The 10419-nt window shown below is 39.2% G+C and overlaps 1 long non-coding RNA gene across 3 annotated transcripts; it reads right to left on the bottom strand.

Annotated features, from left to right (window-relative positions):
• Positions 1–2861: 2861 nt before the first annotated feature.
• Positions 2862–5393, bottom strand: LOC146683653 (uncharacterized). Of its 3 annotated transcripts, none has more exons than XR_014917638.1 (5): positions 5038–5393; positions 4288–4353; positions 3782–3937; positions 3231–3323; positions 2862–2941 (listed from the first exon to the last, which is right to left on the bottom strand). It is a non-coding gene; the product is annotated as an uncharacterized LOC146683653 (long non-coding RNA). The 3 variants fall into 3 exon arrangements; XR_014917639.1 differs by lacking the exon at positions 5038–5393 and adding an exon at positions 4888–5028; XR_014917637.1 differs by lacking the exon at positions 5038–5393 and having other exon boundaries at positions 4288–5028.
• Positions 5394–10419: the final 5026 nt, after the last annotated feature.

Below are 10419 nucleotides of genomic sequence, written 5' to 3'. Positions count from 1 at the left end.
GCATTGAAGATCACATAACACATTGATAAGATGACACTTGAGTTATGCACATGTGATGCTAGTAAGGTCTGTGAGTGTTTTTTTCTTTTAGTGTCTAAAATGGATAGCAAAGTTGCTATTTGCAATGATTGCTTAGGGTCAGTCCAGTAACACAATGCCAATGAAGTGCTTTCCTTTAACAATGCAAAGTGAAGTGTCCACCTCAACAGCCACAATTTAAAAAAAATTTATGTAAGCTTGTCAGCGTTCAGTTTTTTTGCAACAGCACAGCAGTAACCATTTAACACTTGCCACTGTCAACATTTATTTTACTAGTGTTTGGGCAAAAAACTTCAGATGTAAACATTTTAACATGGAAACAATTGTTCGTCTTTAAAAGTCCACAAAATATACATTCATCCTGCATTCCCAACTTGGATGATCTGATATCCTCGTGTTGGTGTTGTTCCCAGACCATCATGAAAATGTTGTCACATTGTTGTGACGTTATTCTTTTGCGCGCCAAGCCATTCGTGCATTTATGAAATTCCAATGTTGCAAGGACAATATCAATTCTGCTTACTGTTTATTAAAGGGTTACGGTTAGGGTTAGGGTCAGTTGATCGGCGGACAGAGGCGGTTTCACGCAGCTTAAGTACAGTTTTTTGTTTTACGCCGGTTTTTCCCGAAGTCGCAAAAGTATGACGTCACAACATTCTGATTGGTCACTTGCAATGTTGATCCTGGAACAACATTTAGTATGATGATCTGGGAACAACACCAACACGAGGATATCAGATCAACCTCCTAACTTACCCTTATTTTTAGTATGTATTGCAATTACCTTTACAATGCACACAATGTAACACAAACTGAATATGAACATATTTCCACCTCATAACAATATGCCTTGAACGCTAATATACACACCACCCTTCAACATTTCTGGTGCAGTATCATCTCTCAATTAAATCCTTTAAATCTCAATACTTTTGATTGTCTCTTACTAGCCCCCCACAACAGTAAAATCTCTCAAATTGTAGTAGTTTACAAACTTTTCAAAATGTTCTAAATTTCTCTTAAATGTAATTTTCCCGTTATCTGTCATTTACAAATTACCATTTTATTCCCATTCAGCCTCCGAAAAACTTCTGTCCATCTGACAGAACATTCATCATCCAAATTAAAGGTTGGCTTATTCATTCAGTGTATTCTTGAGCAATTGTACCTTGGTCAAGAGTATGCTGACATACAGATGAAGGAAGAGCTTCTGAAGTACTTCAAAGAAAGCTTTCAGTCTTGAGGTTAACTGAGATTCAGTGCATATATCCCACCCATTAAGAGTGCACATGCAGAGGCCAGGTCTTCCAGGTCATGCAGGACACACTAGATGGTTATACCCACATCGGCTGGAGGCAGGGCTGGACTGGGACAAAAAATCGGCCCGGGCATTTTGACTAGAGACCGGCCCACCAGGATAAAGATTGAAAATGTGACGCCATTCAGGGGTAAAACCGCAAAGGATTCTGGGAACTTGTGGCAAGAGGTACTAGCGATAAAAAGAAACCCAAAAAATGCCAAGAAGCTGTTGTATTATTAACTGCAATAGCTGGTCGCATGACAGCCATGGAAAGCCGACGGGTAAAGAGATCTTTTTTTTTTTTTATCGGATTACGTAGTTGAGGAGAAATTTTTTAAGCCATGTTTCCGAAGTAAGAGCCGACGGATGGCCTGGATATACCAAATATAATGTCCCAGAACACTCCAGCTCACATGTTAGTCTGCTCCAAGCATTCCCACAAAGATCAGAGTTTTGTAGTAGTTAATACGTCCTTTTTCTTAACATAATTGGTGATATAGGTTACAAGTCTGGCGCTGAACAGAAATTGTCGCGCTATGCTCCTTTATTTATTGTGCATAAATAGTAAATTGTCCTGACACAATATTGCGTTTCGCTTCTGTTATTATGGTACATTGACAAAAACATATACTTTTATTCACAGGATAAAACTGTTGTTTTGTATCACTAATTGTCCAGTACGATTACAGCATACAATATTATTGTCACTGCTACATTTCTGTAATGCTGCCAGAAATTATTTCCACTACTAATTAATTACCGTTGAGCTCAAAGGTCCTATTAATAAACGGTTAACGAATGTGTATTTATGACGACGATTTGTGAGACTGGTAAACTTACCTTTGTTCGTACGATGGTCTTTCGTTCTACACGGTGCATTTCAAGGTCCTGCACCCATCCGTCGGTAAACTGTACCTGGGCTTGTTGCAGTGACCTGAAGTTACTAAACTTCATGAGTGTATGCACTCACTCCAAGAACCGTATAATTATAAATATGAGCGTGGTGAAAGTTGGGCAGCACGCTAACGTCTTTTGTCCCTCTGTGTGCTCGTAAGGGTCTGACCCTTTCACTCCTTTGATTTTTCCTCGTATCTTTTCTTTGTCTTTTCGTCGAGTCTGTCTTTGTACGGACCGGCATTGTTCTCCTTTTGTTCTGTACATTCCTTTTTTGTGCGGCAAAGAAAAAACAAGAAGGTATTGGAACCGGAGAATGAACGTTTTGCGGTGCTGCAAACGCTTGCATTTGATGCGGTACTTGGATTGTTTTGCCACGAGTTCCCGGCATGCAATGCGCGAAAATCACGTGATTGCTAAACAGGGGGGAGGGTGCATCCGGCCTCCTCGGCTGTAATTGGTCCAGCCCAGAGTCGATCATGACCAATTGGCCAATCCAACACCTTTCATTATATATACCCTTCCTAAAAAAAAAAAAAAAAAAATCCATCGGCCCATAAAAACAAAAAATCGCCAGCGGCCCACCGGGCAAATGCCCGGTATGCCCGATGGCCAGTCCAGCTATGGCTGGAGGAGTGCTGGCATCAGCTCTTTCGATGGTAAAGATAGCAAGGGTAATTTGTTCCAGCTCCCTCTGAACAGCTGTAGCTTAGACACAAAAACATAGAAAAATGGCATCCAGTTTTAAAAAAAGAAAGAAAAAGGGCCAAAGCTACCCTTTAATGACGTAAACACAATATTAGGAACATGCACCCCAGTGTGCCACTATTTCAGACTACAGATTCAACGATAAATATAAATAGTTTGGGTATACAAGAAGATTTCCCAAAACATTTAAACAGGTTCCATGCAAATTACAACAACAACAACATGCAACAACATTAGTTATTCAAAATTTGGTTTAATACAGATAAAAAACTAAACTAAAATTACCAACCAATTATTCTTTGAAGAGGATGCTTGGGTCTTCATTCAGGTAAAAAGGTAGTGCCCTGAGGACACACTCCCTCCCCTTTTCAATACTTTCCTTCTGTAGAGAGTGGCAGAGATACAGGAAGAGAAAACAGATATACTTTAGGATGACAGAAACTCACATTATACGCAAAATGAATGACATATCCACTGCACAGATAGACATGTACACAAGACCAACTACCGGTAATCATCACATGGACATGAATAGTTAACCTGTTGGGCAGGGTTTCCACCACATTATATATGTCCATAATGGAGGTAAAGACAAACTAATACATCATCTTTTTTGCATTCAAAACATAACATAAAAACATTCACTTCTGGTTTAACCTAAATCAAGGGATCAGATTTTACATATGTTTAGGTAATTTAAATTTTCCAACGTTTTGAGTACCAAACTTTGTCTTGCTTAATATAAATGTAAGTGCACTGTGCAGCTACCATACACTAGCTGTTTAAATTTGAAAATGATCTTATTAGCCATAATATTTTGCTACCAACAGAATAACGCACCTGTGTGGCTGGGGCCAAAGTTTGTCTAATTTTCTTCCCTGCAACGCCTCCTTTTTTCTTGAAGACTTTTATGAGCTGGTCAGTGTATTGGTCAAGTTGTGTAAAAAGCCTTGGAACATGTGCAGCAGTAGTAATCCTCACATATTCTGCTTCCACCTGAAAATATGTCAACAAACACAACATACTGTACTGTAAATATACATACTATATGTACACATATACAAACTAAAACTAATGTAGTAAGACCTCATTAAAGCTATAATTTTAACACAAACATTTACACAAAATGCTAATGGAGCCATTACAGCTTTTATTGTTATTTATCAAGTTCCAAAAAATATTGATCACAGCTGATCTGAAAAGAATTTCATGCCTCAGGCCCTTGAACTGCAACCTTTACCATGGTTCAGATGTGGAGAAGAAATAACAGGGGCATGGGATGGGTCACAAAAGAAAACTTAACTTATAAAACAGTTTTGTTTTTAAAAGTATAACAGTTCACATACCACATACAAGCTCAGCAATACCACATACACCACATCAGTATAGGAGGGAGCAGGTAAAGGCAGGATCTGAGATTTATAAAGTAAAACAAGAAATTCATTACTTAATTTCAAGAAGCAAATTATTGTTTGAATTACAACTAAATAAAATACTACTCAGAAGAAAAGCAAGAGATTGACACTGCCATGTGCTAACTTTCTATAGAAGCAATTATCACCAGGTCTGTCGACCTCCATTGTCTGTCCACTCATATGTCTTGAATAATTTTATTAAAAAAATTAAGTGTGTACTTTCACAAACTGTAATTTATAACTACATTGATATGTATAACTCCGCTAGGAAACATGCTGTATTTACAGACCATTTTTACATAATACAGATTACTGATAGAGCAGAACAATGGTGTCACAGTGGCTTTCGCCCTTGACTTTTTGGATTTTAAATGTCACTTTATGCTATCCTATTCGATATTTCCGACTCTCGGATTACAGAAAAGGAATCCCAAGAAAGCAAATGGAAAAATAACCCCTTGAAAGAATAACCCCATGAACCCCTGTAGCTAATCCCTTAATAAAACAAAAAACAATAAAAATGTTTCTTACACAGTCCACAAAATAAGCATGTCCAGGAAAACTAATGTAAAACAAGCGCACGCAAACGATATAACATGTCTTGTAAGACAAACGCAAAATATAACCATGCTGGACATATAGATACTACACAACATAGTCAAAGAAAAAAAGTGGTCTTACCTCTCAAAGAAACAGTAGCTTGGCGCCAAAACAGCCTTTTTCAGTTAAATTTGAAGTCTTGCGCATGAGCAGGCACAAGCCGTGAAACCTTCTTGTTCTGCGCGGTTTCATTACAACTGTTTTTGCATTACTGCCACCTTGTGGATATACAAGGTATATCGATCCTAATTGACTTAACTTAAATGTTATGCGATCAAGTAACACATTAGTATTATGTACGTTGAATAATAGACACAATTACGTAGACTTGATTAGAAAAACATATGTTAACTTAACAAAAACATATATTTTAAGTAAAATGAAAATAAATAATTAATATACACTGAACAATCCACCTCATTCATTTTTTTGAGTGTATAAGCCAGCCTGTAAGCTTTGTGTGCAAGGAAAGGAAATCTACCCACTGATAGTGGAGTGACAAACCACAGAAACAAAATGTTGGAGAGCCAGTAAAACCAAGGGATAAACATCTGCAAGAGAAAATCAAATGTGTGAGAAAAAAAGAAACTCCAAAAGGCACTCCAAAACAAGGGGCCTAAAAATTCACAAATGCAGTATGGATTTAACCCTCCTGCCATCCTTTAAAAAACTCACACCCATCACCCTAGGGACCATTCTCAGCCACGCCATAAAAAGACCATATATCCATATTTTATTCCACTTTAAATTAGCCAACCTTGTAAAACTACTTCTCCCTGAAATATTCATGTAAAGTTTTAATTATATTTTCGTTGTTTTAACCCTTCAAATCCCAGTGTTATTACATGAGCGCCCTGTGTTATAAGCCCCAAAAACCAAAAAACGAAACTAAATATTTCCACAAAAAACCAGTTGAAGTAATATGTGATTGTCATTATAAGTAGGCCTTTAGATGGACCAAAGATTGGCACCAACATACATTTTGACCTGCCATTATTTTTTTTGCATTTTTTTTGCAATTTAAAAATTAAAACTTCAAGGCCCTGAGTCTTCATTGACATCCAAGAAAAGAAGAAAAAATAAAATCATATGATGATAATTTGGGGTTGAAAAATAGCGTTTATAATGGAAGTCAATGGGCAGAAAATGGTCCCCAGGGTGATGGGTGTGGGGATTTCTGCTGCTCAGCCATTTTAGGCTGATTTAAGGAATTCACACTGGAATATTAACATTGACAGGTAAAAACTATCCTGTGGCAAGTTTGGTTATATTCCACTGAACACAGTGGAAATGGCAGCCATTTAACACATAGCAGTGGCACAAAAAGGTCCCAAGAAGGCAGGAAGGTTAAAAAAGTACATAAATAATGAATGAAAAGACAATGACAATGACCCACAGAGAAATGTTGTTAAAATATTGAATTCATTTTACATCAAAGTCCATTTTTTTATACACTAGTTTTCTCCAGAGGAGGGGAACTTGTACTTCCAGCCAACACTGTTTGTAGTTTGACTGGTGTCTGTTTGGATGGCCAATAACACCACATTTGGCATTTTTCTCGCTGGCTGATCTGTATTAGATATCCATAAATCATATTTAAGGCCTCAGTGACACAGACTTAGAGACCAATGTCAACTGCCAGGAGTGAGAATTCCCCAACTGGTTGCAAGTTGTCGCTGGCAGTCACTGTGAAATAATTTGTTAAAGCCCCATTCAAGGAGGCCTAAAGACCGGTTAATGGCATCTCTGGCAACCCTGTGACCCTTTGACTTGTCTCCAAACACTCACAAACAACTCATCAAGTGGTAGTGAAATTGAGAAAAGGGTGATTCAAACTGGAAATGAAGAATGTTCGCCGTGAAAGTAAAACAAGTTTCTGATCGTTGCAAACAACACAATTGAAAAGCTGCAGATACTACACTAAAGGTGAATGTTGTTTCCATCTTCTTTTAGTTTCTCTACAGCTTATGGTGATTCCTTACAGACAAGCATCAGAGACAGCATATTTTATGCAACCAAAGCAATTGAAATGAAATTTTGGTTGCCAGCAAGGTTCCCAACCAGTCTCAAGGTCTTTGTTGAAGGAGGCCTAAAAGATGTCTGTAGCCAATGTGATGTCACCCATAGGTTTCTGTACTCACATTTTGGAGTGTTCTGGCATTTGGGGGGTTTGGGGAGTTAGAAGTGCTAAATGAGAATCACGGAACACATATAAGCTTGGTAATATGATATATCAGTGTAACACACAGGCATACGTACGTGCTTTTTTGCTATTTATCGTACTGTTTATTTTAATCTCTGTGTGCAGCGCTTTGTGACTACCTGTCTATGTAAAGCGTTTAATAAATAAACTTTACTTACTTACTTACTTACTAAAAGATCCAGTATACTAGAATTTAACTCAACAAAACTGAAACATAAACTTGTCAATGATCTACACTATAGAAAAAGCAGAGTTTTTGTTGTTTTTCTATTCTATGTAAAATGGAAACGTGGTCAAGACCCCCAGTTCAGTGACGGAATTAGCAGAGGGGAGGTCTAGTGGAAAGTTCTTAAACTCAGCATTTTAACATGGGTCTGACCATGGGGACTGACTTACTTTTGGAGCCAAAGGGTCTAAAGGAAACTCCTAAACTTCTATGTTGGCTTTGCCCCTGTAGCTTGTCTTTTTGTCACCAATAAAATGGAAAGACAAAGAAGAAAATGCAGTGACTTGCAAGGTATCATTGTGGTGTTACACTTCTCTTCGAAATCATTTCATAGAAGATGACAGACAAGAGTGACAATTTACGCTCACAAGTATGGGAGGGTAAACATGGATTTGAAGGAAAGTATTTCTTTCAGATTTTATATAAAATCAAACATTGTTATGATTATTTTGGTCATGATAATCATGTTGTGAAAATCTGATATGTGACAGCCTCTGCCATTGCAGGAAATGTTCCAAATAAACACGAACACTACGTGAGTTTACATTTTCAAATCAAAAAGGGAGGGGAGACCTGTCTTATATAAGTGTCCATAGATGATTCAAGGCTATGAAACTCTCAAGGTATGAATGTGTCAACGAGTCTAAAAGCCTAGGCCCTGTGTTCCACAAACATATTCATAAAAAAGGAGTGTCCTATCCAAAGAGGTACAATTGATGACATAAAATGAATTACATCAAGGGTGATGTCCATGCACGACCACAGCTTATGCTGTAACACACATCCTCCTGCCCCAACCCCCCCCCCCCCCCCCCACTTCTTCCATCTCTCTGCCTCCACGTGGAAGCAAAAGACCTTGATGTTTCTTTGAGGGTTTGCCACGGCACATTTCCACGGCAAATCTAGCGTGTTATGCCTGTGCCAATGTTGCCAAGTCCTCATCACTCATTGTGATGACTCACAAAGCAAGGCCGAAACAGAAATGTCTCTCTGCCATCGAACCCTCCCCACCGCCCCCTGGTAAAGAGAGAGAAACACATCTTTATATGCGGAGAAGAAAAGAAAAAGACTCGTACTCATTGGCTACTGTTGCCTCCCCACTTTGAAACCATGCTCATGAGTGAGCCTGAGTATCTCTATCTGAAGAGATTAGAAGTGTCCTCATGGCTCATTTTACAGATTGTGGAAAATTAATTGTTCTTAATTACTCCTTATCTTAACCTTCGTGTCGTTCTTTGTATTAAATCACACACATACACACACAAAAACAACTCAAGAGTCAAACCACACTGATACGCAATGTGACATGTGGCGCTCACCAACTTTCTTATAAACTAGAATCCCACACCTCGTTCAATACTCCCTCGTATTCCCCGGAGGTGATGAGAATTCACATCCAGCTAGCGCAAAATCAATGATCACTTGAGTTCACGGTACAAAAAGAGGCGGAACTCGTGTTTGCAGTGATCAAACAGGGTGGCAAAACCGGTCCCCGAGGCATGCCATCTTTCCGCCCACTCGTAACAAACTAGCACACGCGCGCGCTCACGTATACAAACACAGTCACACATACATACACTGCCTCTGAACCTGCGCAAGGCGGCTAAAGCAACATTTGATTTGAGGTGATGGAAACATGCAGGAACGCGAGCTTGTAATCCTGTAACGGTGACTCCAGCGCATTTGAAATGGGTCCCAGTGGCAGTGCGGTACTGGCCCGGGGGCATTGGTAAATGAATCTGTCTGCAGTCACGCAGCCAAATGAACACGGGGAGCTAAGTAAGAGAGCGGCGGGTGCGGCAGTTCATTTATGAAATGTATTAGGATTTATGAGGCAATGAAGTGTAAAGGTGCTTTATTACTCTCCCACCGCCGTCAGTCCACCAAGACGGGAAGCAGAAATGACACTCTTAATGTTTCAACTCCTGTTTTCTTTCCTCCTGTCTAATGGCAGGAAACCAGGATAATGAAGAAAATTGATAAATCAATTTTGAAAACTTCACATATCACGCACACAGTACGCCCAGTATTTTCTCATGTTTTTCTGGGAATATCTCTGTATTTATATATTTTATAAATAAATAATTTCCCCCAGGGATCAATAAAGTATTCTGATTCTGATTCTGATTCTCTTGAAGGAAATGGTCCTTGCGTGGTCCCACTATCACCCAGTCTGACAACATACAACCTGAAGCCACATGTGACTTATTTTCCGAGACATACTCCATGTCTATAAACCACCATTAATATGCTACAGTGTGACCCTTGGTTGAACCAATGCTGAAAGCTGACCAGGTGTGGAGAGAGCGAAAATGGTGCTGATCTCCAAAAGTCATCTAATGCAGAATGAATAGGATGAGGTAGTGTGTGCGTGTGTGTGTGTGTGTGTGTGTGTGTGTGTGTGTGTGTGTGTGTGTGTGTGTGTGTGTGTGTGTGTGTGTAGTTGCCATGGGGCTGAAATGTGAAAGAGTGGTTTTGCTGGTTCACTGCATCCTTGTCGAGATCAAAATCATCTGAAAGTTGTGTGAATGGGGTCTCTAAGGAGGGTAATGGAGAAAAAGGCCAACTTGGTGGTTTGTGGTACATTGCGTGTGTCTGTGTGTGCATGTACACTCAGGAGACTGTCTTCCCGCAAAACACGACCTAGTAGGTTGTTCTTATAAGCAGCTTATTAGGATCTCTAGTTGCATTGTAAAACTGACCGACCTTTAGCAACTGTGTGAGCAAGTGCCTGTAAAATTTACTCTAGCATCATAACGTTTGGATTGGGAACCCTACTAATGTGGAACATTGTTTTCAAACATTGTGCCAAAACAAACTTCTAGTTCTTTTATGAAATTTAAAGTTTCTTGGATTTGGACTGTAACTAATATGAAACAGTTGGAAAAACTGACAGCATGGTCACAACTACAGCCATAGTTTTCACTCACAGACTGCATATAAAAGACATGCATGGCCTCTCTTTAAAAAATGAAGCCAAACCTGTGTTCTTCTAAATGTCAGCAGGTCTGCCTGCTCTGGCTGCAAAACGTCC

Source organism: Copadichromis virginalis, linkage group LG22, assembly GCF_057382275.1.
Source record: "Copadichromis virginalis isolate Kocher_CV1m ecotype Utaka linkage group LG22, C_Virginalis_male_GT1.1, whole genome shotgun sequence".
Classification (NCBI taxonomy): Eukaryota; Metazoa; Chordata; class Actinopteri; order Cichliformes; family Cichlidae; genus Copadichromis; species Copadichromis virginalis.
The sequence above is the reverse complement of the archived record's forward strand: the minus strand, read 5'-3'. Positions and strand labels throughout refer to the sequence as shown.